The sequence below is a fragment of the Sus scrofa genome, chromosome 2 (genome assembly GCF_054392235.1).
Source record: "Sus scrofa isolate SSC_HxYL_T2T_F1_AM1 chromosome 2, Sscrofa_HxYL_maternal_Yorkshire_Landrace_v2.0, whole genome shotgun sequence".
Lineage (NCBI taxonomy): Eukaryota > Metazoa > Chordata > Mammalia > Artiodactyla > Suidae > Sus > Sus scrofa.
The window spans coordinates 132,445,617-132,470,946 of NC_139384.1; the positions used below are offsets into that span (position 1 = coordinate 132,445,617).

At 35.5% G+C, this 25,330-nt stretch overlaps 1 protein-coding gene and 1 long non-coding RNA gene across 4 annotated transcripts in view; one reads left to right on the forward strand and one right to left on the reverse strand.

Annotated features, from left to right (window-relative positions):
- The window catches only part of LOC110259775 (uncharacterized), a 1,242,567-nt gene that overhangs the window by 1,082,331 nt on the left and 134,906 nt on the right, over nucleotides 1–25,330 (forward strand). The window contains exon 20 of one of the 2 annotated variants that reach the window (XR_014838625.1): nucleotides 12,071–12,238. This is a non-coding gene — a long non-coding RNA (uncharacterized LOC110259775). Of the gene's footprint in view, nucleotides 1–12,070; nucleotides 12,239–25,330 lie in introns of those variants that run through there. The other variant, XR_014838624.1, reaches the window with a different exon arrangement.
- DTWD2 (DTW domain containing 2) overlaps nucleotides 1–25,330 on the reverse strand; it is a 1,117,698-nt gene that overhangs the window by 110,536 nt on the left and 981,832 nt on the right. The window contains exon 11 of one of the 2 annotated variants that reach the window (XR_014838614.1): nucleotides 20,696–20,781. The gene's annotated coding sequence lies outside the window, so the exon portion shown is untranslated. Of the gene's footprint in view, nucleotides 1–19,863; nucleotides 20,782–25,330 lie in introns of those variants that run through there. The other variant, XR_014838622.1, reaches the window with a different exon arrangement.

Genomic DNA, 25,330 nt, shown 5'->3' on the forward strand with positions numbered 1-25,330 from the left:
CCGTCATGGCTCAGTAGTTAATGAATCCGACTAAAAACCATGAGGTTGCAGGTTCGATCCCTGGCCTTGCTCACGGGGTTAAGGATCCGGCATTGCCGTGAGTTGTGGTGTAGGTCGCAGAAGTGGCTCAGATCCCTGGTTGCTGTGGCTCTGATGTAGGCCGGCAGCTACAGCTCCGATTTGACCCCTGGCCTGGGAACCTCCATATGCTGTGGGAGCAGCCCAAGAAATGGCCAAAAAAAAAAAAAAAAGTTAAAAATACATAAATAAAAATAAATAAATAAATAAATAAAATTACTCCAGATCAAAACATCACTAATATACATTGAATCATCTTTATTCCTGTAATTCACCTATTAATTCTCATGCCCCAAAGCTTCTTGAGAGTAGGCATTTATAGGTTACTGGTCTATATGTAAGTATACATTAAGTACTTAATATATATTAGGCAGATTAAGTTGACTATTGTCAGAGTGTCAATTGACAGTGAATATGGCTACCTTTCAAAGCAGAAAATATAAAGAAGATACCAGTAATATTTTAAATAATAAAAATGTAGAATAACATATAAAGAATACTAGGAATAATGTAACAGTTTTATCTGGTAACCAACTAAAAATTAAAGTATGTTATTATTTTCCCATATTTGTTCCAGATCTTTCCTTTTCAAAAAAAAATCATATATATCTAGTTGGATTGACCTTTAAAATCCTCCCCAGTCTCATTTCCCTCCATCTTCCCCTTAAGGAGCTACCACTTTGGATATGGTATACCTCCTTATTCATTTTTTTCATCTTTTGCAGTAGCATTATTTTAAGGTTAACCATTATGCCAAAAACTTTCTCTTAGAAGTGATTTGTCCATGTGTACATACAATCATTCATGTTAATACTAAATGATAGTCAAAGCCATTCATTTAGAACCTTGAAGCATCAAAGCATCATTCTTAAACAACTACATATTATTTTGGCTACATCTTGTTTCTGAAATCTTTTAAGATTAAGTTAAAGAGGAAAATTGCATGCTTTGTGAGATTTTTTTAAAATTCATTTCCACTGACTTCAAGATAAACAGTGACTGCCAATTTTACTTTCAGGATAATTGATCCAAATTATCTAGTCCAAAGCTTTTTGAAAAATGAAAACTGCAGTCAATCCTTTGAAATGTAATTGCTTAAAGGTCCTGGTCTAACTGGACCTGCACTGTGCCCTGTAAAGATGCACAGAGTGTTCCTTTAGAAACCTCATGACTGAATCAGTGCATTAGAAGGGCAATTATTGAGGATCTTTTAATGGTAGAACACTGTGCTGGGTGTTGAGGACAGAATAAGACAATGGAAACAATGGTGAACAATACTTGACCTTGTGTAATTAAATCCAGAAGTCTTCTGCAAACTATAAATCCTATTGGATTTGTGAGTAAAAATAGATCAATGAGACCTGAAATAATGGAAGAATATATAAAGAGGGAGAGTGATTTGAAGAGCCAGCAGAACTTTTATATGTTACAGCAAGAAGAGCATTCCCAGCAATGGAATGCCCTAACTGAAGGGGTTGCTGGGTATTAGAGAATAGTGGAAATAAGATGGAATTGAGAATTTATAAAAAGGAGGAATATAACGGAATCCAACATTAACTCTATTTGTTTTCTTTAAAGGTGCTTGACTTTTATGATTTCCTTTCTTTCTGTTCATGGCCTTGATTAAGCAATAAGGATAAACTCTTAATACACCTGTATCCTTCTCTTTCACATTTTAAGAAAGAGGATCACAAAAGTGTAGGGATATTTTAATGTCAGTTAATGGAGCTAAACTGTAGATGAAAATCATCTTTAGGGGTGGGCTTTCTTACAACCATTCCACCAGATGTGTTAGAAGAACATTCGCAGATTTATTAGGAAGAGAAATGAGGCGTGGAGAAATAAAGTGGTTTAGCCATCAGCAAACAGTGCTTCTGGGACAGAATGGTAGAGAATCCTAAGGTTATAAGAAACATTCAGAGGTCATCAATTGTTATTCTCATCTGACAGCTAACTGTTTTGCAGGGCCATCCAGAGGAGAAATTTCCATGTCCTTTTCCACTCACCTTTTAAAAGTGTACAAGCCTATGCTATTATCTCTCCTTCAGCCTGTGCCCATTCAAACAGAGTGAACTTCAGTGCATTTAAACAGAGTGAACTTCTCTCCCACAAATGTTTCCTAGTATTTTCAATATTTTGTACACAAAGCATAGTACTGCTTATTTCATTCATTTCCGTTATAAGTTTTAAAACCATGTCCTCCACAAAGTCAGAAGGTTTAATAAGAGCTCTTCTTTAAACATTAAGAAATGGAGTAAGGTATAACAAAATTACCACACACAGGGTTTGACTTTAAGTGGCTTATATACTTTGTTGCTCTTAAGTTTAGTGTGTTCATATGTCTACAGCTCTATGCTGAAAAGACAAAAAAAAGTCTTTTTTTAGTTGACCAAAAAAAAAAAAGCATCATTCCCATAGGAATCACTGACCCCTCCTCTATTGCTCTACTTTAGATTTCTGTAATACCTCACCTCCACCAGTGAAGTGTGTATTTTAGGCCCTTTTGGAGTTAGAGAGTGGTGGGCAAGTATGACACCACCATGACAGATTTCAAGAAACTCTCAGAATAAAACTTCAGAAAATCAATAAACATTTTCCAACATGATGTACTTCTGTTCAAATTTTAAGTATAATAATGCAGCATGATGTTGTTATTGATTGCTGAAGTCAATAATTCAGTAATAGATCTATGAAAGAAAACTGTTCTAGATTCACCTTCTGAAGAAGACTTTTTGAAATGAGTAGGAAAAAATTGCATAAAAATTTTCTTTTATCTATTTTCCTCTAATAGGCATAAACTTAATGTCACTGGAGATATTATCTAAAAAGAAATAGGTCACCTTAAAATTGTATGCACACATATTGATAACCATTGGTTAACACTACTATGCACAAAGATCAACCAGATAACATTTTCTTTCATCTTGAAAGGGACATTATTCCAACAATTTCCCCCTCTCTTGTGTTCATGTACTTCCTTCTCCCAGCTACTTCAGGGTTTGCCTCAGTTGCAGAGAACTGCCTTACCCAAGCACATACTCCTTCTGGTGGGCACACATCTAATGAGTGAGTGTGCCAGGTTCTTAATTCCCAGATATTTAAGCTCAGTGTATAATACCCTTGACAGTTATGTTTGTAGCTTTTTTGAGCCTGCATCACAATCCAAACACATCATGCTTCAAATGTACCCTCTATTTTGCTTTCTTTTCCCTCCACAGGTGTGGATCCCTAATAAATATCCAGAATGCCAAAGTCCATTGCAGAGTCTGCTGGTGTAAAATGCCATGTAATGGTGTCTTGTTCAAATCACAATATGGTCTGCACACTTCTAAATCCAATGGCTAATTTTCAGTGTTCATCTGATTGGACTGGTAATTGGTCCTTTGGCCTCTTCTCATGCCCTATTTTCCTTTGATTGTTTTCATATGGCAACAGGAGTAATCCTTTTAAATTTTAAGAAAACTCATCTCCCTCCTTTACAATGTTTGCCAACTTGGCCTAAGTAGGGATCTGAATCATTGCAGTTTCCTCTGAAGTTCAGTATAACCCCTTTACCCATAACCCTTTGATGTCATACTCTATACTCTTCCTCTTGTTCATTTTGCTTCAGCCACATTAGTCTTATCACTGTTCCTTAATCCACTGTTCCATGATTCCAATCATAGTCTATTTGTATATTCTAAATATGACTAGCATCCTCATCTCCTTCTATATTCCAATATTGCCTGTTCTGAGAAATTGCATCTCACTACATTAAATATACTACCCCTTTTTGCATTCCTATTTCTTTGCTGTTTTTTATTTCAGAGCATTTTTTATCATCCGATTCACCATGTCTTGAGTTTTTTTGTTTGTTTGCTTTGTGTTTTTTTTTTCCCTGTAACCCCATGGCATGTGGAAGTTCCTGGGCCAGGGATCAAACCCCCACCACAGCAGTGACCTGAGCCACAGCAGTGACAACACCAGATCCTTAACCTGTTAGGCTACCGTGAAACTCCATCACAATGTGCTGATTTGTTTGTTTGTCTCCTCCCACCAAAGACTAGTTTCCATAAAGAGAGACCTTGTTTGTTCACTGCAGTAATTATGGGACCCAAAGTAATTCACTGAATTTAACAAATTTAACAAATAATCATTGAATGGGGGTTTTAATTAATGAATCAACATTTTAGAGTACAATGTATCTTCTTGTGATAATAATAGAGCTACTTTGGGTATAAAATACATAGTAGTCTAATATTTTACAACATACTTGGAAATTCATTGCAATGTCATAGGGTTGAAAGCACTCACCTATTGTTTATTTGATATCCCTCCTAGGTAAATGCCTTTCTAAAGCTCTAGCAATTGGAAGTACCAAACATCCTTTGGTTTGGCAATATTTATAAATCCCAAGGATGTTCTGAATGCTGACATTATATACGGAGATGAAAGTAAAGTTTAAAAACTAGATTTCTATTTTAAGAAAAGGTTAGGAGATTTGGTCACTATGATAATGAGTCTGACACATATTAGTTTGCAAGGAAGATAGACTGTGATGGAATGTTCTCAAAATACAATATAGTTTTAAAGAAATTCTTATAGAACTCAATAAGCAAAGACCTTATGCCAACATTAGGGTAAATGCCATTAAATCAAGAATCTTAAGCAGTATTTAATCAGCCAGACTCTGACTAATGGACTGACCTGGTCAAGGCCTCTATGGACCCAGAGCTGCTTGCCAATCTGCAGTCCCTTGTCTAAATTTAGGGTGTGGATATCCTAACAAAAAAAAGACACTATTACTACACTGACGTCATGAAGCAAGCTTGTTCAATTATAATTGTCTCTGAGGAGAAAAAGTAAAGAATAAAGAAGAAATAAATTTAGGATTCTCAGTTAAATGATGATCATGGTGACAACAACAACAACAACAACAAAATGAACATGTGGCAACTTCCACCAATTCTTCATCAGGAAAGCACTTTAAGCTTGGGGTATGCACCTGCATTATGACATATGACTTCTTATCTATGCTAACGTAGAGGGGAATATAAAATTTTTTATTAGTATGAAATGAAATGAATAGAGCACTATGAACAATTTATTTGAGGAAAAATCATTTAAAATCATTATGCTTGGGACATCATCTTTTCAAACCTAAAGCAGAACCAAATTTTTAAAAACTTTTTACTACTAACAAATATAAAGATTTTACACTTTAAATTAAAAACTGTATTGTGAAATGTACAGTTTATGACACCCCCCAATTTTAGAGTTAAGTACTAAAAGCACCTTTGTAACTATCTATTTTTACCTTTATCTTTAAAAAATATTTTAAATTTAAAAAATTAAAGCCTTCAACTTGGATCAGAACTGTCATTTCCTAAAAGGGCTCAATGTTATAACTATGAAGGTAAAGATAAGTAGAATTAAAACATGACTGCTTAGAAAAAGGACTTTTCACTAAAGCTTATGGGTAATGTAAAGAGTTAAGAGCTATTAATAATGTTTATAATAGTAAAATATTCATTAAATGCTATATGCCAGCCAGTATGTTGAGATTTTTCCATGTATTTCCCCCTTTTATTTTCGCTACCTCTCCTCCTCAGGAATTAGCTACTCTACTGATACCCATTTACAGATGAGGAAACTGAGAATGAAATTAAAATTCTCTGGGCAAGGACACAGAACTAGTAAGTGAGGGGACCAGAATCCTGACGCAGATACTCAGATGACCTCAAAGCCCATGCTTTCAGTCCTACAGTGTTAACACAAATGATTAGTTTAGGGAATAAAAAAAGTTGAAGTACAGAGCTGCAGCAGTAAGTCTGTCCTGATGGTGCCAGGAGAGGCAGTTGTAAATTGTAAAATCCAGGCAATCTTCACATCATTTTTTCTCCCCAATGGCAAATAAACAGCTTGACTAGTAGTTTTGACAGAACACATCAGTTGATTTGGCATCAGCAGGCAAAGTCATTGTCTAGCTACCATATACTACAGGGAGGTTCTTGGCCAGAGTCCCCGTCAGCATTGTTTCACTACACTGTTAATCATGTACTCCCGGCAGAGGTTCAAGCCACAACAGAGTACATTACACCCAGTCTTCACAGCTCAGCAGGTTTAAGGAAAATTTAGAGGATAGCACCATGCCCTCTACATCATCTTATTGCCATTTCAATAGATTTACTCTTAGACAATAACTTTAGGAGTTTGTCTACCCAAAGCAATTTTTCAATATCCTAGGAAAGTAAATAGGTTAGTGGTAATAAAGCTTTTCTAAATCAAGTTCACATGCATGTTTGTTTCAAATTAGGTGGCGTTAGCAAATGTTATAGAATGGTTAAATGACAAGCAGAATAGGTTTATAAAAACTACCATGGCACTCTACCACACACACACACACACACACACACACACACACACACACACACACATACTGATTACATCAAACTTTTTTTAGCCTCTAAGTTCTCCCATTTAGAGGGTTCATCTCTTTGTTTGGATTTAACTATCACCTCTATGTGAAGAACGCTTCAATAACTTCTAATTCTGTATACTTTGTTGGTCTAAGCAATTCAGTCCCTTGAAAGGAGGCTGCTGTTGCTATCTTTCAAAGGTCCTTTGGGACATAGCTAAATGGAGACATGTTGAATTTTAGTGATGTTCAGAAATGGCATAAATGGCAGCAAATTGTGCTAGTCTACCTGGATCTCAAAGATGAGAGACCAGGTTTACCATCCATGCTGACCTAGTCTAGGACTTGGCCTAATTGAATATACACAATTTGAGCCAAAGTTTAGTTGAGGAAGCTAGATTATGGGAATCTTGAAGAAGACATGGAAGGAGAAACGAAGCCAACTAGGAACCATGACGTTGCAGGTGCGATCCCTAGCCTCGCTCAGTGGAAAAGGATCTGGCATTGCCATGAGTGGTGGTGTAGGTTGGAGATGCAGCTCAGATCCTGTGTGGCTGTGGCCCTGATTAGACCCCTAGCCTGAGAACCTCCATATGTCACAAGTGCGGCCCTAAAAAGAAAAAAAAACAAAAAACAAAAAAAACAAAAAACAAAACAAAACAAAAAAAAACAACAGCTGGGATCTAAAGAATCCAAATGAACCACTCTATGTTTTACGCCACAAAGGAGCATTAGCCACACACCATTCAGAAAACTGTCCCAGAATTTAGCAGCTTACACTATATGTTTATTTTCTCATAGATTCTATGGGTCAGAAGCCAGGGCACAGTGCAGCTGGGTGCCTCTGGTTCAAGGTCCTCATGAGAAGGTGGCAGTCAAGCTGTCAGCAGGGGCTACCCTTGTTCCAAGGCTGGCTTGGGGTGAAGAATCTCATTCCAAGCCCCCTCCCCAGGTGTGCCTCACAGCATGGCAGCTGGCCTCCCACAGGGTGGCACATCTAAGGGAAAGGGAGAGAAGGCACAATCAAAGCCTAAGCATTAGATTGTAACCTAATCGCAGAAGTGACATCCCATCACTTTGTCACATTCTATTGGGTAGAAGCAAGTCACAGGGTCCAGCTGACACTGAATGGGAGATGGAAGGTCAGCTTGGAGTTACTTTAGAAGCCGCCTACCCAAAACTGTAACAGACAAGCTAGAGTAAGTGCTACCTACCTACCTAGGAAAAGCCTAGCTTCCTTTGGATTTCATCTAAATACTAATCTTCACATTTTAGGGTACATTAAATTCCACGTGGGAAACATGATAAACCCTTGGCCTTTTAGGTTTTACCACTAGAAATCACAATTCAAGACGTCTAAGGTAGGGCTAGGTTTACCCACATTTTTATCCCCCTACCCCGCCAAGATTAAAATATAAATTATGTGTAGACCACAATTTGGGGAACATTGATCCAGGTAAACATTGTTTTCATGTCTAAAGCACTGAAATGGTTATAATCTCCACTCCCAAACCACATACTCACTGAAAGATTTTTTAAAATAAAAATACTAACTTTAAAATAATTGTAAACAAATCAAACAAAATTCCATTGTTTTCTTACAAACACACTTTCAAAGTTCTTTTAGAAATGTCACTCAAAGACAGGTACTTTCTCAGTTCGGGTAGAGTCCTTGATTTGTTGGTACCTGACATTAGTCTGAGTTTGCCTGTTGAGTTGTCTCAAGTGAATTAGAGATTGTCACTTAGTGGGAAGACTAGCTTGATGTTTCTGGGGTTTGAATATTCATGATATCTAGTATTAGACAGGTGTATTTCTTCAGATTGCCAAAATTCTTCGTTTTAAAGGTGTGGGGTAATAGTATCTATCTCAGTATGAGTAAGTTAGGAATTAAATGGGTTAGCCAACAGAAGTGGACCTATTCGTAAAAAGTAGGTGCTCAGTGTGCAGCATTCTACAATATATCTTCAGCTCAATACTGTTTTGTGTTGTTTTGTTTGCTTACTATTTTGCACATACCATTCAGTGTTAAATTTTTCAAAAGCATCCTTTAACCTGAATTTACCTATCAAAGTCATGAACCAATTGGTATTTGTTAAATCTCATCTTTTTATATAAAATTAATAACTCAGCATGCTTTCACTGCCCTTTGATGATAAGTCTATTTTTTTTAACCTTTGTTAGTATGGGATTTGGAATTTGGGATATGTGTCTGTGTTACTGTTTCCTATTTTCAAAATTATTTTGATATTACTATTTATTGTCATGGCCATACAGGCAATAATTATTTAGGCAGTTTTATGCTTAAATGGCTTCAAAGCTCACCTCCATCCTATTACACAAAACATTCACTATTCCTGAGATTTACTTGACCATAAATGCATATATACATATATTTTTTCAATAACATGTCGGTAATGTGTTTCTAAGGTTTTGTTCCTTGAAAGATGACACTCAGAAAAAGAACTTCAGTATAACTTTACAAATTGTAAAATTTTCTCTTGAAACTTTGCAGTTATTTCCCCATTATTTTCTATTTGTTGCTAAAGAGTAAAACTCTGAATTCATTCCAATTTTCCTTATTTGGAAGGTAAACCATATTTTTAGCACAGATGCTTTCAAAAAATTATGTTAGATCTTTGTAATTAATTGTTTTGCCAGAATGTGTCTAGACTCATTGACCTCTCTTCAGATATACCTGCGTTGTTTTAAGCTATTTTATTGTGTTCTTACTGATTCCTTTTCTTTGTTTAAAGCAAAGGTCATAAACGCCAATAACTCTAGTGTCTAGACAAGTAATGTAAACAGTGAAGTGGATCCTGACAGAAAACACAGGCCCCACCAAAAGGAAGCAGCTGCTACTCAAACTTAAGAAATGGTTGCCATTTGGAAATGAGGTCTAAGTTGTGCCTCATCAGTCTAATTTTTCCAGAGACAATCAGAAATCATGCTATCTCAACTTTAGATTAATATTTTTTTCTTTGAGTGACATTGGATGGGCCAATAAAACATATCTTCCATCCCCATTTGGTTACTACCATTTGAAAACAGTTATCATCAATCAGTCTTTCCTTGATTCATCTATTCAGCAAATATTGAGTGACTAGAATAGCTAGTTATGATCTAGGAACTAGGTATATGTTAGTTTCTCTTATAGTGAATACTACCGATTTGAAATTTTTCCCCACTGTAGTTTTCCTGAATGTCTTAAGAAAAGTCTTAGGTTGGATGCCATTATTAGCACTTTGCATTTTCATCTCCTATCTTTTTATGTGTCTTTTATTTCTATTTTAAAGCTTATCATCCACATCCTGGATTCATTTTCTGCAATGTCAGATCCCTTCTTTACCCACTATAGTAAGGAGCTCATGTGCACTATCATTTTAGTCTCTTTGCAATTCTTTTTCATTTTTAACAATTCCTTAATTTTTTTCTTCTGTTTAGTAGAGACCATATCATCATGTATTATAGTGAAAATAAGTTTTGAAATACTCTTTATCAGAATATTTAGGATTATATCCCCTATCATGCTGTATTTGTTTTCAGTTTCCATGTTGATTAATTTGGTTTTGCTTGTTTGTTTGTGTCTTTTTAAGCCCACACCTATGGCACATGGAAGTTGCCAAGCTAGGGGTCGAATCGGAGCTGTAGCTGCCAGCCTATGTCACAGTCACAGCAACAACAGATCTGAACCACATCTGCAACCTACAATGCAGCTTGAGGCAATGCCAGATCCTTTAACCCACTGAGTGAGGCCAGGGATTGAACTCGCATCCTCATGGATACTAATCAGATTCTTAACTACTGAGCCACAACAGGAACTCCTGGTCTTGTGTTTTAAATTTAAAATTCTTTCTGTTATTTAAATAAGAAAAACTCTTGATCCAGTGTTTGGCCAGAGGGAGATGGACCTTAGATCTGTACTTAGAGCTAGGATCAGTACTCTTATCCTGGTGAAAAGCTTCACTTAGATTTGAAAAGTACAACAGGCTTATATGCAAGGGTTCAAGTAATGCTCAGTGTCCAGTATGAATTTTCTACTGTAGTTGTGATCACTGAGAACAGGAGGAGAAGTAAAATGCTATCTGGGGCTCACAGTGCTGCTAAAATTCCTCCAGGCTCCAATCTTCCTACATCCCTACATTTATAGGCACTACAATCCTATAATCCTTGTGATAAAATGTACTTCCAGGAGCTCTGTGGCTGTCCCTTCCCAAGATGCTCCACTTCCTGTCCTGAGAAGTGTTTTGAACAGAATAAGAAAGGTCAAGTTCAGATAAGTAATGTCTTGAGTGCTTACTACTATGCTGGCACACAGTAGCCCTCAGTGTAGGATCAGAATCCACGCAATTAATTTTATTTTAGCTTTTGAGTTTTTTGAGCACTTCTAAATATTTGCAAAAATATTTAATAACCTTTATTTTTATTTAAGGTTTTCCCAGTATCAGAGACAAATTTTACTCATTTTGCAAAACATAAAAAACATATTTAGTCTGGTCATTACCATATAGGTCCATTGATCCCTTTCTACCTATGCTATAATATGGAGCTTTAGTACTTAGTTTTTTATAAACTATTTTATTACTCATTATCCTAGAGATTATCTTAATATGTATCTTCATTACTCATCATTTATCACCACTGATGTATAAAATAACTAAAATAGGAATATGGAAACATGATGTAATAACCCAAAAAGATGATCTAATTTTCTTAGTTTTCTTATGTATTGCCTAAAGTTTTATACCACCTTTTCAGAAGATATAAAAGAAGACAGAAGATATTCTTTGTGTTTTATTTTTCTTTTTATTGAACACAAATGAGAATTCAGAATATCTGAATTTCCACCCAAAATATCAAGGGAAGAAAGCTGATAAAGGGAGAGGTTTCCCAAGTCAGAGAGAAGCACTCTAAACTTTAAAAATGAGAGTGAAATTATTCGTGTAAGTGAAATCCAAAATGAAAATTCTTAAGACAAAAGAAATTCTGAGTGAACAATGTCTTTCTAAGACTATAAAGAAAAAAAAATATTCCCAAATAGTTAGTCATAAAACAAATTGGACCTAGACTTAAACCACACATACCATATTTCAAAGCAAGAACAGGGATAATCCCATTTGACTAAAAGCATATGGGGCCATACTCTTTCACCTTTTATCTGTTTGTAACCACACTTCTCTTGATCCAAAAAAAAAAAAAAAAGTCGCTATGTTTAGATGATTAACAATCATAGTTATTTTTATTATTTCTTTATTCCTACTTCTGTAAATTTTTCATAAAATGACTGATAATTATAACAACCTAAAAGGAGTTTATTGGACCCAGATGGTAAGGCTATAACCATATACCTGGTTTCCTAAAGGCTTAGCAAACATTATCTGCTGCTAAGTGTTTATAGTTATAGTGTATATTTGCTATCTGTATTTGATTATGGTTGTCATGATTCTTATCACCATCAATATAAAATCGTTTAAACCAGGAATGGTTCACTAATAATTTTTCTCAATTAATTAATATAACTTCACTAAAACTGCAAGAGATACTTTATTTATCTTTATTTGAAGTAGTGATATAAAATTTCCTCTCTATATCCAGGCATACATTGGTGGGGAATGGGAGATAGCAAGTCTACATGGAAAACTGCTAATTGAATGTCATTTTAAATGGTAAGTCTATATATTTCTTTGTTTTAAAATGTAGGAAAAAAATGGAAAAAATGAAAGCATTCTAGATAGAAGATAAACACAAATAAAAATAACAAAATCAGAATTAAGGGAGAAAATGAGCAAGACAATTCAGAGAAAAAAAGCTAAAGAATTGGAAGGTCCTTTCAAGAGAATGAGATATTATCCAGTTCAAACACTTTATCACTTAGGTACTTATCAGTCACATATTTACTCAGCCTTGTATCTAAATGTGCCAGAACTATGCTGGTAACACAGAGATGGAATCCTGTCTTCCAAAGGTTTAGAGTGCTGTGGGCAAGATTAAGAAATAAATAGCCTTTCTTTCCCCCTGCTTCACAGTGTGCCTTCTGTTTCTTTCACAAGTGCATTTCAACTGACATATTCAGGTGGACTAGAGGTTCTGACACCAACATGAATAGGGTGGGTGATGAGTAGAGAAGGCATAAAAGTTCAATAAAAAGTCAAAAGTGGAAGAACGGAACTCACAATTTATCAAGAAAAGCGCATGCCACTTTCTTTTTCACCATCCCCCCCGCAAAACCACTAAACATTTTATTGTTACATTTAGAAATAAGCGTAAAATATCAAAGGAGATGGAGAAGGAAGGAATTAATCATGGTTGGTAGAGGTCTTAGGGGAGTTAATCAAAGTGTCTTCAGACAAGAGGTGACATAAGAATTGTCTTTTTTAAGTGTAAAATACACAGGTATATCAGAAGGAAAAGGACATTCCGAAGACAGAAAAGAAACCCACAGAGTTTTGGAGCAAAGAAAGCTTTTGTAATTCACGAATCATAAAATCACCAGGCTTGAATAGAAACTAAGAAACAAAAGATTAAAAATTTTGGTGGAAGATACACAGCCAAGAAACTGACCACATAGGTAGTGTCAGCACAGGGATCCATACACTGCTCAGAAGGCAATGGGAGGCACCCTTAAGTAAGGATGACATCAATACTCTCTCAATTTTATCATTTTAAAATGGAGGTGGGGTAAAAAAATTTTTTTTTGTCTTATTAGAGCCGTACCCACAGCATATGGAGGTTCCCAGGCTAGGGGTCTAATCAGAGCTGTAACTGCCAGCCTACGCCACAGCCACAGCAGCACCAGATCCGAGCCACATCTGCAACCTACACCACAGCTCACAGCAACACTGGATCCTTAACCCGCTGAACAAGGCCAGGATTTGAACTCGCAACCTCATGGTTCCTAGTCGAATTCATTTCCACTGTGCCATGATGGGAACTCCAAATTTTTAAACTAATTTTATTATGTTCCGGATTCTGGTTTCTTTGATAATAGAAGGCATCAGGGTCCAAGGTAGGTAAATTTAACCCGGCCAATAAAAAACAATTTGGTTTCTTCCAATTAAAGACAGACTATTTCAGGTTTACTTTTTTGTCAAGCTCAAAGTTCAAATTCAAAACCAAAACTGCTTCCCCATCTCAAAGCTTCTTTCTTTCCTTTCCTCTTTCTTAAAATGTTTTGGGTATAGATAGAAGAAGAGAGAGCTCATTTCCTCCTGAAGAACAGGGAGACCTCCCTGCTTCATGTGCAGTCTGCATTAATGGGGGTTGATGAAGGCATTGCTTCTCAAATGTTTTGATCTCAGGATTCCTTTCAAGTTAAAAACCATCAAGAAAACCAAACTAGTGAATATAGTACAAAAGAAGAAGAACTCACAGATACAGAGAACAAACTGTGTTTAACAGTGGGGAAGTGAAGGGGGAGAGGAAATGTAGAGGTAAGAAATTAAGAAGTACAAAATATTATGTATAGACTAAGCTTTAAGGATATATTATACAACACAGGGAATATTTTATAATAGCTATAAGTGGAGTATAACATTTAAAAATTGTGAATCAGTAGAGTGCACATCTATAACGTATATGATATGCAAAATCAACTCCACTTCAATTCTAAAAAAGATATCCCAAATGATTTTGCTTACGTGTTGCATTGTTTATATATTCATGTGCATCATCTCTTGATATTTACTGCATTATAAATCAAAACATAAAAATGTTAAATGCACATTAATTTTAAAATAAGAGTAAAATCTCATTATATACTAACACAAACAATATTCTTATGAAAAAATAATATTTCCAAAAAATAGTGTAAGAATGGCATTCCTTTACATTTTACAAATTATCTTTAACGTCTAGTTACTTGGCCTAATAGAAGATATTTGGATTTTCATAAATATTTAAATTGTAGTTCTAGTTGAACTATTTGAAGAAAATCCTGCCTCATACACATATTTTGTTGGACTAGGAAGGAGAATCCTAACAGCCTTTGTATATAATTGTGGATATTCTTAGATACCACAACAAAACCCAACTCAACAAGTGAGACCATCTTGAAGTTAAATAGTACCTAACTAATCTGAAACCATATCAGTGAATTTGTTGTGCTCTTTTCGGGTTCAAGTGTATCTTGCAATTTGAATAGCTCTCCTACTCATGCATGGTTTTGTAACATTTCTTGGAAAATACTCGTTGAATAAATTATACAGATCTTCCATATGGCTGACACATTTCATTACACAGAGTCAAAGGAACATTCATTAATATCACCACTGATTTCATGAGAAATATCTGCCAAGCTTAAGGTAACAAAGTTTTTCAATTGTATTAGTTTCCTACTTCTGCCATAATAAATTACCACTAGTTTATGACCTCACAGTTGTGTTGCCTAGGAGTCGTCTTGGATTTAGCTGATTCTTCTCTGGGTCTCACAGGGGTAAAATCAAAGTAATGGCCAGCCTGGTAGTTTATCTGGAGAATCTATGGGAGAATTTATTTCAGGGTCATTCAGGTCAAGTTGCTGACAGAATTTAATTCCCTGTGGCTGTAGATCTGTGATTCCTGGTTCCTTAACAGCTGTCAGCCAAGAAGGCTCTCAGTTCCTTAAAGATCTCTGCATTGTTAGCCACCCTTCTCTCTCCATCCTCAAACAAGCAAGAGCATGTTGTATCCTCATACTTGCAATCTCTCTGACCTCCTCTTCTGCAACATCTCTTTTGCTTCTAGATAGAAGAAAAAAATCCCTGCTTGAAAGGCTTGTGTGATTATATTGGCCGCACTAGAGAAATCCAGGATCACCTCCCTGTCTTAAGATCTATAACTTTAACTATATTTGCAAAGCCCCTTAGGTCATGTAATGCAAAATATTCTTGGAGTTGTAAGTTTGGTGACACCACCTTGATTAATACTAAGGGACCAGAAGTTTTGTGACCATTAGTGCTTTTGCACCATTGAAACAAATATCAAGATATATCTTAGAATTATATAAAAATAGTTTTGATCTTGTAGATTGTCTTAAATTATCTCAGGGACCTCCATGTCTGAAGAACATAATTTAATAAATGCTAAGCTCCAAACCCCACATTTTTTGAGAAAGTATATGTTTGGCTGTAGTAAAAATTAACTGTGAAAAAAAATTAGGTGACTTAATAGAGGGAAGGGTATTTCTCACTCATAAAAGTATCTACTGGCATGATGTTTTACCTGGAGAGTTCTTCTCCATGTAGTTATGTAGTGTTCTTGGGCTGTCTTTCAATTATCCATTGTATTGCTATGCTATCTCTCATGTCTCTATGGATTAACTGTGCTCTGTTGGAGGGCTATCACTTGAGATTTCTTATATAGAAGCAATTGTAAATAAGCTGAGGTTACAGATATTTCTAAGGGATCAACAGTGTTAGACACCCAACCTGGCTCTCTTACATCATTTGATGTGACAGGCAGCTCAGCTAAGTCTGTTGACCTGAGTGCTTTCATGGAGCTTCCTCTTGTGACTTGGGCTTCTCAAAATGCTGAGCTTAGATTCCCAGAGGATGTGTTCCAAGAACATACGTTGCAAGAGACAGGTAGAAAAATTTACCTGCTGCTGAAGTTCTGGGTATGAAAACTGGCACAATTTTATATCCATCACATTATGTTGGTCAAAGGTTTCATAGAATCTGACCTGATTCAGGGGATGGTGATACAATCCCCACCTTACAATGGTAAGAGTGTTGAAAACTTTTTGGCCTTCTGTATCCCATTACTGTTTGACTAAATCTTGAGAAGTAATAACGTCTACCACACTGTTCTATGGATACTCACTGAGAAATAGAGGCTCTGGCTTGGTCCCTGCATGCCCTAATGCTAAATTTGTCTATCAGGGAATCAACATTGTATCCATTGTTGAAGTTCACAGTCTCTTACAGACTCAACTATTATGAACCTTTGAAATTCCCTTGTCTCAAATACTAGGCCCCTTCTTACCAACTTTTTCAGTACCCAAGCTTCTTGGTTCCAGGACATATAGGATATCTGCAAATCTCCTAAAAGCCATCAGCAGCTAAATATGTTAAAATAGGTATCTCAGGCCATGTATACCACTACCCTTTGCCAAAGCTGCTCTAAAACATTTAAACCTTTGGGGATAAGGTACCTCTTTAATCAGCTGTGATTTTCTTGGACTATACATTGGGAGAACATAACAATTCCCTCTCTTCTGGAATCTTGCCCTCCAAATCTTACTAGATATTTATATTATGCCTATCCTTGAAGCTTCAAAAAATGCAAGATCACTCATGTTTGACTACTTACATTTCTCTGTCTTTTTCTTTGACTTCACTTCTCAACTCCAGATTGTCTTTCTACTTCCCTTTTCTTGTCTTTTAGGAATATTCTTTAATCTATTCTTCTGTACTATAACTAATAGTAAAAATATCTGACTCACTAGAACTAGTTATTGATAGATGAAATATTTATAATTTAGAAGGGAAAAATGCTTTTCTTTCTCAGCTAAGTCTGGATTTCAAGAATATTTTCTTACAGTGATGAAATTCTGCAATACCTTATTTGTTATAACTGGCAAATTATAGTGTAAGCCGGATCCACTCCACGGGCCAAGATGAGTCTGTTTTTCAATGGTCCATGAGCTAAGCATTGATTTTTAAAAACAAACAAATGACCAATGAACAAAGGAACCAAAAACAAAAGAAGAATATGAGACAGAGATGATATTTGGCTCAAAAATCATAAGGGGTCCTCCACAGAAAAAAGTTTACCAATCTCTGTTCTGTATGGCATCTTTTCTCCTCCAGAAGTGAGGAATTAAATGCTTAGAAAAGCACAATGAGGGTTGAAATCAGTTTAACATTAAAAAAAAACCCATTTCAACTATAAGAAAAGATTTACTTCAATATCTGACATATACTGAATGTTCAATAAATGTTAATTTCCTTCCCAGCCCTCTTCTCAATTATGATGTTGAGAAATGAATAAAAGTATGTACTTTAACTAGCCAGAAAAATTAAAGCATTGATGTTTTAGATGTTTAAAAGGAATTTCATTATTTGAAGGGAATTTAAATGTTTAAAAGGAATTTGGGGGGAATGGAAACATGGTAAAATATTTTACAGACAAGCTGAGCTTCTAATGGTGCTAGAGAGTCATTTGAAAATACAGAAGTAATTTGAAAAAAAAAAGATGGGGTGTTGAGTAGATATATGTGCTTGTCATTTAGGAATATATGTGACAATTGGAACTACTAGAGTACAAGAATGAAATTATTAGAAAAGAAGTCAGGAAAGAGGAAGTCAGAATGGTACAGACCATGAGCAATTCAAGAATATTCAAGAGCTAGGAGCCAAAGAAAGACCAGCCAGAGAGGTAGCAATATAACCAAGAACAAGTCTTGTGGATGCCAAGGGAATAATTAATAATGAAACTCATGCCCAAAGAATTTAAACAGTTAACCAAAGACTCTCCAGCTAGATAATCACAGAGTCATTATTCCAAATATCAAAACTAGTGCTTTCCCCACTACTAAATCCTGACATGTTTTCTGCCAACAACTTATATGCGTTTCCCATTGCTGCTGTTACAAACTAAGTGTATTCTCTTGTAATTCTAAAGGTCGGAAGTCTGAAATGGCTCTCAATGGGCTAAAATCAACATGTAAGCAATGCTGGTTCATTTTGGGGGGATTTAGTCTAGAATTTATTTCTTTGCCTTATAGCTTCTAGAAACTTCCCACAGACCTTGGCTCATGGCCTCCTTTCATTTTCATAGTCATCAGTGGCCACTCAAACCTGTCTTACATGGTAATGGTATCACTCTGATATAGAAACTTCTGCTTCTCTCTTCCCTATTTTAAGGATACTTGTAAGTAGATTGGACTAACCTAGATTATCCAAAATAGCCTCCCTATATTAAAGTCAGATGATCATCAACCTAAATTACATCTGCAGCCTTAATTCCATTTTTCCATTTAACCTAAAATATTCATGGTTTCCAGAACAAATATATAAACATCTTTAAGAGCCATTATTCTCCCTTCTTTGAAACTGCTCTTCAAATTCTTCTGATCCTTTAGTCATTTTATCTCAAAACCTGGGAGCCACTTCTGTTTGAATTGTTTTAATTCAATTACAATTACAAGGCTTCTGTCATTCATTTATTCATCATTTAACAAGTACATATAGAATGACTTCAAGGTTCAAAGCAATATTTATGATTTTATAAAAGGAATAAGTTTTAGTGCTTGTCTGCAAAGACCAAAAATATGCTTACTCAATTTGATATGCTTGTTTGCATTCTTTATCTTCATGTCTGAACTAAAATAACAACTTGTTCTTCCTAGTCTCTCCTTTATCACCTTTTTTTCTTTAATTCTGCATATAACTAGCAGCTGTATTTATCTAAATGTTCAGCTGAGTGTAATTTTTTATGTACTTCCCCCTTTACTCTTACAGTAAATATTTACAGTGTTCCCCGACAATGATTTATGCCACATGTGCCCACTTTTCCCAAGCTCTATGATATAAGATAGACCTTAAAGATTTTTCATTCTTCCCTGCTGCTCATTCTTCTTTCAAATGTGTGTATGAACCAAAATATACCTTCTTTCTCTTACTTTTTCTCGTGTCCAGATACTTCTTTCAGAAACTTCCTCCAGACTTCCAAATGATCAATAAAAGTAGAAAATTTTCTTCATGATGGTGCTTCCCTGTTCAGGGTCTATAAAGAAGCTTCTCAACCTATCAGACCTTTCTAACTAACACCCAGTCCTGTAAGCTAAACCCAGTGTTCCAGGATCAGGACATGCTGTGCCTGTGAATTATCTCCATGACACCTACAGAGTCACCTCCTACTGCAGGTAATCCATCTCCACACCTTCCAATTGTATCATGTTCATTTCATCATTGAAGGCCTTTGTTCCTGCTCCTATTCCTACATGGTGAAAATTCTCTAATTCTCTACCCTGTCACAACCATCCTTGTACCTCTTGCCCAGAGTCTTCTGCAAACCCTACTTTAATATTTTCTACTTATCAATGACAGAATATTCACTTTTTGAGCTTCACAGAACTTACTGTCATTGCCACCAGTATTTACAAGATACCTTCAATTGTAAAACAACCATAAATTTTGAAACAGCTGGTCTGGTCAATGGCCAAGAACAGGAACAGAAAGGAATATGTTGGGACATCACGTATACACAACAAACACACATCACGACTTGTTTTCAAAAAATGTGCAAATTTAGAATCAATAAACATGTTATTTTGATCACTAAAGCTACTCTCTACTGTGTATTCCTCTAAATCATTAACCATTTAAAACATTAGGTATAACCATATATTTTTTTCCAAAGTAACTCACCTATCTCTTACACATATGCTGAACTTGAAATTATATACAGGTTGGGTACATCTTAATTGCTAATCATATATTTCACTTAATTTAATAGAATTGAACACTTTATTGACAGCTTTATAACTTTAGTATGTCATGGTAGATCAACAGTTTTCTAAATTAATGTAGTATTCATATTTGAACCAAATGACAGCCAAGGCATATTTATGGCCAAAAAACAACTTTTACTGATGAGTCAACACCCAGCCAAAGCCAATTTATATCCCAGAGTACTTTTTACTGATGAGACATTTAAAAACTGCAACAAAAATGTGCCACCATGGAGAACAAAACAATGCACTAATAAATACAGAGGAAACAAATTGAATTAACAAGCCAATACCTACTTTAATAAATTGACAAGCGAGAGAGGCAGAAAGAAGCTATCAATTCCAAGAACTAAATTAAAAAGTGTACAGAACAAGTGCGCCATTCTGTCTTCTTTATGGTTCTGTGGCCCAGTTCAACATAATGACATTATGCTTAATTTCTTGAAAAGGTCAATCACCATTATATCTGCTTAATTCTCAGAATCAAATGATTTAGCAACACTTCTAATCTTGAGGTCTTAGGCCACTCATGCATTCCCTGAATCCTGCTCTTAGAAGTTAAAAACACATTCGTCTTAAAGAGGAACATGTGAGGCAATTAAGAGCTACCTTGAGGCTGTCCTTTTACTTCTCCCACATATCAATAATAGTATCATTTCAAAAGCATTTGAGGGCTTGGTCTGGAATAATGCAACCTCTAAACAGAAAAAACAATCTTATGGACCAACATGTGTGCAGAATTAAATAAATAAATAAATAAATAAATAAATAAATAAATAGTACAGTACCTCATGCTGAACACTGTTGCTGAGTCACTGCATGGATGATGGGACATTGGGGTAAGCAACAACAGGTTCCATCCTCAGTCTAAGACCTAAAATAAAACAAAACAAAACAAAACTTAAACAGAGCTGTTGTACATGTAATCACTCTTATGGTCTTAAGAGGGTATCTATGGAGCACACAGGTGAGAGGCACCAGCAAGGACATCAGCTTTCAAAGTATCCTTTGAAATTAGACTTATCTAATTAGACTTATCTAATTCCCCACAACACAATATAGATGGATAGATGGGGGGGGGCATATACATGAATCCTGTGCCAGACAATTAAAACAGGAACTCATATGTATTGTATACACATCATTACATTGTCAAAATCCATTGTATATTATAAATAACACTATTTGAGAGGTATTAAACTAAAATACAAAAAAATGACAATTAAAATGTTTTCATTGCAGTTTATTTTTTAAAATTATAAGGCTTGGAAAATATCTTCTGTTGATAAAGCACAAGCTCCTTTGGAAATACTTTATATTCTGCATATTATGGAACATTTCATTTGGAGATTCCAAATTTTTATAACCAGTAGCCAGAATGTTGTGTAGACATCTTTTATAGTGCGCCTTCCCCAAACTCTCTTTTAATTACTTTCCAAAATAAGAACCCTCAAAATACAAAAGGCATTTCTAAAAAAAAGTTGAAGGAAAGAAGATGGTCTTTGAGGATAAGCATTTAAAACTGCTTGCTTTATTTACATGTAATAACTATGTATTGTGGGTGATTAAGGTGGCAGAACAGAAGGACTGGAGCTCAGCTTCTCTCCTAAAAACAACAAAATCACAACCAAATGCCGAAAAAGACAAAAAAAAAAAAAATTTAAATCAGCTAGGGAAACAAAACAAATAACATAAAAAGGAATGCTGATAAGGTTATCAGCAGATTTTTCAGCAGAAACTCTGCAAGCCAGAAGGGAGTGGCATGATATATTTAACGTGATGAAAGGAAAAAAAAACTCCAACCAAGATTATTTTACCCAGCAAGGCTCTCATTCAGATTTGAAGCGGAAATCAAAAGCTTTACAGATAAGCAAAAGAAAATTCATCAACACTAAACCAGCTTTACAACAATAAAGGAACTTCTCTAGGCGGAAAAGAAAAGGCTGCAATCACAAACAAAAATACCACAAATAACAAGGCTCACCAGTAAAGTATATATACAGTAAAGATACAAAATCATCCATGTACAATTAAGCTACCAAAATCAGAAATCATGAGAAGAGGAGGGTACAAACGAGTACAAGATGAGTTGTATCTAAATACCAACAAAATGGAAAACTTAGAAGACATGGACAAATTCTTGGAAAAGTACAATATTCCAAGACTTAACCAAGATGAAATATAAAAGATTAATGGACCAATCACAAGAACTGAAATTGAAACGGTGATTTAAAAACTTCCAACAAACAAAAGTCCAGCACCAGATGGCTTCACAGGCGAATTCTATCAAACATTTAGAGAAGAGCTAACACCTATCCTTCTGAAATGATTTCAAAAAAATCGCAGAGGAAGGGATACTCCCGAACTCATTCTATGAGGCCACCATCACCCTGATACCAAAACCAGACAAAGATACCATAAAAAAAGAAAACTACAGGCCAATCTCACTGATGAACATCGATGCAAAAAACCTCAACAAAATACTAGCAAACCACATCCAACAATACATTAAAAGGATTGTACATCATGATCAAGTGTAATTTATCCCAGGGATGCAAGGGTTCTTCAATATCTGTAAATCCATCAGTGTGATACATCACATTAACAAACTGAAGAATAAAAACCATATGATCCTCTCAATAGATACAGGAAAAAGCCTTTGACAAAATTCAACACCCATTTCTGATAAAAACCCTTCAGAAAGGGGGCATAGAGGGAACCTACCTCAACATCATAAAGGCCATATACGACAAACCCACAGCGAATATCATTCTCAATGGTGAAAAGCTGAAAGAATTCTCACTGAGATCAGGAACAAGACAAGAATGTCCGCTCTCACTACTATTCTTCAACAGAGTTTTGGAAGTCCTAGCCACAGCAATCAGAGAAGTAAAAGAAATAAAAGGAAGCCAAATTAGAAAGGAAGAAGTAAAATTATCACTATTTGCAGATGGCCTGAAACTATACCTAGAGAATCCTAAAGACTCTACCAGAAAACTGTTAGAGCTCATCCATGAATTTGGCAAGGTTGCAAGATACAAAATTAATACACAGAAATTGATGGCATTTCTATACACTAACAATGAAAGATCAGAAAGAGAAATTAGGGAAGCAATCCCGTTTACCATCACATCCCAAAGAATAAAATACCTAGGAATAAACCTTTCTAAAGAGACAAAAGACCTGTACTCTGAAAACTATAAGACACTGATGAAAGAAATCAAAGATGATACAAATAGATGGAAAGACACACCATACTCTTGGATGGGAAGAGTTGATATTATCAAAATGACTGTACTATCCAAGGCAACCTACAGATTCAGTGAAATCCCTACCAACTTACCAAGGACATATTTCACAGGACTTGAACAAAATATTTTAAAGTTTGTGTGGAAGCACAAAAGACCCAGAATAGCGAAAGACATCCTGAAAAAGAAAAATGGAGCTGGAGGAATCAGGCTTCCTGACTTCAGACTATATATACTACAAAGCAACAGTCATCAAAACCATAGGGTCCTGGCACAAAGACAGAAATATAGATCAGTGGAACAGAATAGAAAGCCCAGAATTAAATCCATGCATTTACAGTCAGCTAATCTATGACAAAGGAGGCAAAATATACAATGGAAAAAGACAGCTTGTTCATTAAGTGGTGCTGGGAAAACTGGACAGCCACATGGAAAAGAATGAAATGAGAACACTTCCTAACACCATACACAAAAATAAACTCCAAATGGATTAAAGACCTAGATAGAGTACCAGATACTATAAAACTCTTAGAAGAAAGCATAGGCCAAACCCTCTCCAACATAAATGACAGGAACATCTTTTCAGATCCACCTTTTAGAGTAATGACAGTAAAAACAAAAATAAACAAATGGGACCTAATTAAACTTAAAAGTTTCTGCACAACAAAGGATACCCAAACAAAATGAAAAGACAACCCGCAGAATGGGAGAAAATCTTTGCAAATGAAATGACTGACAAGGGATTAATCTCCAAAATTTATAAACACCTCCTACCGCTCAATACCAAAAAAATGAACAACCCCATCAAAAAATGGGCAGAAGATCTAAACAGACAGTTCTCCAAAGAAGACATACAGATGGTCAAAAAACACATGAAAAGATATTCAACATCACTCATTATTAGAGAAATGAAAATCAAAACCACTATGAGGTACCACCTTACAGCAGCCAGAATGGCCATCATCAAAAAGTCTACAAACAATAAGTGCTAGAGAGGGTGTAGAGAAAAAGGAACCTTAGTACACTGTTGGTGGGATTGTAAATTGGTGCAACCACTCTGGAAAGCAGTATGGAGATTCCTCAGAAAACTAAAAATAGAAATATCATTTAATCCAGCAATCCCACTCCAGGACCTCTATCCAGACAAAACCATAACTTGAGAAGACACATGTACTCCAGTGATCATTGCAGCACTATATGCAATAGTGAAGACATGGAAACAACCTAAATGTCCATCCACAGAGGAGTGGATAAAGAAGAGGTGGTACATATACACAAAGGAATATTTCTCGGCCATTAAAATGAAAGAAATAATGGCATTTTTAGCAACATGGATGGACCTAGAAATTATCATGCTAAGTGAAGTAAGTCAGACAATGAGACACCAACATCAAATGCTATAACTTGTGAAATCTAAAAAAAGGACAGACTGAATTTCTTTGCAGAAGAGATACTGATTAACAGATTTTGAAAAACTTATGGTTTCCAAAGGAGACAGGTTGGGGGGTGGGGGTTGTACTGAGGGTTTGGGATGGACATGCAGCAAAATTTGGTCATGATGATTGTTGTAAACCTATAAATGTAATAAAATTCATTAGGTAATAAAAAATAATGTATTGTGAAACTTGGCAAATATAATCAACCAGTGTACCTCGAAAGTTCTTTGTATGTAAAGGACTATGTTTACGTGAGTAGTTTTTAGCATTTCCTATCTGAGTCTCCTATTTATCCTTAACAAAAATCAAATATCAATAGAGAATGTGAGGTTTGTCACTGATTACCAGAAAATGTAGGCAAGGAAATATTATCTAGGAATCATCTCAAACGAATCCTGTATTATACATCAAGTTAACTCAAATAAATGCATTAAGTCAAATGCCTCCACAATATGAGAAGTATGATGGTTTGGAAGTGATCACCCACTTAATCTGAGACCACCTGGAAATGATTCTTTCTGGAAGCATATAAGAACAATGATGTTAACATTTCCACTTTGATTTTTTTGCTAAGATAAACTATCTTACTTTCTTTGTTCAAGCCAAAGGCCCAAGGTGTCATATTTGCTTGCCCCACCTATGTGAATTAGGGTAAAATTTAAGGTCAGTATGAAAAAAGAGCATCTAAGAGGTTAAAGAGTGTTGATATATTAATCTAAGGAATAAAATGTTAGCTGGA